Source organism: Condylura cristata, unplaced genomic scaffold, assembly GCF_000260355.1.
Source record: "Condylura cristata isolate star-nosed mole 26May11 unplaced genomic scaffold, ConCri1.0 scaffold00008, whole genome shotgun sequence".
Taxonomy (NCBI): Eukaryota; Metazoa; Chordata; class Mammalia; order Eulipotyphla; family Talpidae; genus Condylura; species Condylura cristata.
The window spans coordinates 44,975,619-44,978,326 of NW_004567109.1; the positions used below are offsets into that span (position 1 = coordinate 44,975,619).

A 2,708-nucleotide genomic window follows, 5' to 3' on the forward strand; every position below is an offset into this window, starting at 1 on the left:
TGACCCACATAAGGCACAGCTGATCTTTCCTGTTTCCCCAGCTCCCTTCGGCAGTGTATTTCAGTATATCAGCCTGTTCTGCTCCCATCTCTGTCTCTGGTGAATCCCGCCCCACACACACACCTCTGGCCTACACCCCAGTTCCTCTATTCATAATTACATAAATTAAAAACATAAATAAAGGTTTAAATCTCTATAAATAGCTGTTTTCACACCATGCCCACCACCGATATCCCCATAATCCTTCACTATGCTCCATTAGGCACGCTCCCTCCCCCGCTCCCACTCCTGGTTGCCTCCATTTTGCAGTCATATGTCAAGAGTTTATTATTGATTTGATTAATGTGTTTTGTTTCTTTACATTCCTTATAAGTGAGAACACCCACTATTTGTCTTTCTAATTTATGTTGTTTAGCATTATCCTCATCGTTAGAACTCCCTCTTTTTTTTTTTTTTTAGATTTATTTATTTATGCATACAGAATGGGGTACAGGCCAGAGGTGCAGGAGGTGAGAGCATTCACCAGAGACAGAGCATGGAGCAGAACAGGCAGATGTACTGAAATACACTGTTGAGGGGAGCAGTGGTCTGGTCCCTGGCCAGGGATTAAACTCATGCTGCAGTGGCTCCAGCTTCCAGAACTCCCTTCTACTAAAGGGAGTTAATTTACAGGAGATTTTTTGCAGTCACAGTGAAGTATAAGCTCATTATAGTTCAACCCCACTGAAACCCAAGTAAAACAAAAGAAGGTATTTGGGAGGGGCAAGAAAGCCTAACACTAGATCTCTGCTCAAATTATACAGAAACTCCCCTGAAGGAAATTATACAAGCTCACAGAGAGACAGCATAAGGGTGGGAGAATAATCAGACATTACAGGGAGATAGTCAGCTATGTATGACCCACAGTTAAAATGTCAAGATCTTTTGAAATATATAAAAACTACTAACATTGTTCTCTTTGTTACTCCAGTTGGTCTGCTCAAGGACAGAATATTCAACTGTCCTCTGCTAGACTCCACTTAATCAATTTGTCTCCCAAAATGTTCACAAACTGTTATCAGCAATCCCCTCAATTATAATTCCTATTTATAACTTTGTTTTTCTATTCAGTGTACCAGTCTATCAAACAATTCATATGTGAGTGAGCAGGTATGCAAGCAAAATTAATTGATACATAATAATTTAATGCTTGCGAGATTTTCACAATGGGGCAAAGTGTATTTTCCACCTTTTCTCTTTTTGATATATTCTATTTATTCTATCCAATATTTACCCAACAAATGCAATTGAGCAGCATATATGTCTGTCACTGTACTAGGTGATTGCATCCACAATGGGAAATAAAATACTAGGGTCCATGCACTCATAGTATTTATAGTTTTATAGGGGAGACAGAATTAACCAAATAAATTGATAATTATAAATTGTTAAAGGTCCATGAGAAGATCAATAACACAGTGATATAGGAGAGAGGGGCAAAGTCTAATTTAGATTAAGAATGCCATGAAAATTTTCCTGAGTGTAACAGGGTGGTCCCCAGGAAAAGAAGAGGTTCAAGGTTTCCTGCTCACTCAAGAGAGGGTGGAACTGAGTAAGGAGGAGGAGAAGCTGGAAAGAAGACTGGAGAAGGAAAGAAGGAGGGAGAGCCAGAAGGAGACCAGGAAAAGGCATGTGGAGCAGAGAGACAACCAAACAAGCTGTGCTTGCTCTCATTGGTTGAAACAAACACAGAGAGAGATGTGTGGAGAGGTTAACAATGACAGCTTTTATGGTGAATTTGATTTTACTCCTTTCTCCCAGATGTGCTGATTCCCTTCTGCCCCTTTCCTATGGATCCCTACCAGAATGTGCCTTGGACTTGTGGCAAGCTTTTGGGCCTTAGTTGCCCTGCTTTGGGCCAACCGAGTTTGGCTGGGCATTTCCCCATGAGGGATAGGGAAACTTTCTGTGCTGAGTAACTTCAGGTGATGGATTTAAAAACTGTATTCTTTGTCCTTTCTTTGTTGTACACTAATTGTATTTAAAGTTCCTTTCTATTAAAAGTCTCACACATTGGCCACACTGGAGGGAGGCAGAGATGGCAGATGAGATCGCCAAGGTGCAGACCACTCGGCATGGTGGCGACACGATCTTCGGAAAGATCATCCGCAAGGAAATCGCAGCCAAAATCATTTATGAGGATGACCAGTCTTGCTTTCCACGATATTTCCCCTCAAGCACCAACACATTTTATGGTGATACACAAGAAACCTATATCTCAGATCTCTGTAGCAGAAGATGCTGATGAAAGTCTTCTTGGACACTTAATGATTGTTGGCAAGAAATGTGCTGCGGATCTGGACCTGAAGAAGGGTTATCGTATGGTGGTGAATGAAGGTTCAGATGGGGAACAGACTGTCACATTCATCTCCATGTTCTTGGAGGTCAGCAGATGAATTGTCCTCCTGGCTAACATGTTTTAGGGATGGTTTTCTCTTCTATAGGCAGTGATTAAGTTTGAAAGTTCCACGTGTATTGCTGAACAATACACTTAACTTTTGCCTATATATAGATTGAGGAAATAATGTTAAAAACCCATCCATAATAAAAGATATCATTGAATGATTCATGAAAAAAAAAGTCTCACACTAGAATACTATTTGTTTTGATACTGCGGATGGCAGAACCTAGTCAGAGCAAGAAGCTTTGGGGGTCTTTGAGTGCCCTTC

At 40.8% G+C, this 2,708-nt stretch overlaps 1 pseudogene; it reads left to right on the plus strand.

The window, feature by feature from the left end:
• Positions 1-2,065: 2,065 nt before the first annotated feature.
• LOC101621798 lies at positions 2,066-2,452 on the plus strand (annotated as a pseudogene).
• The last annotated feature ends 256 nt before the right edge of the window (positions 2,453-2,708 follow it).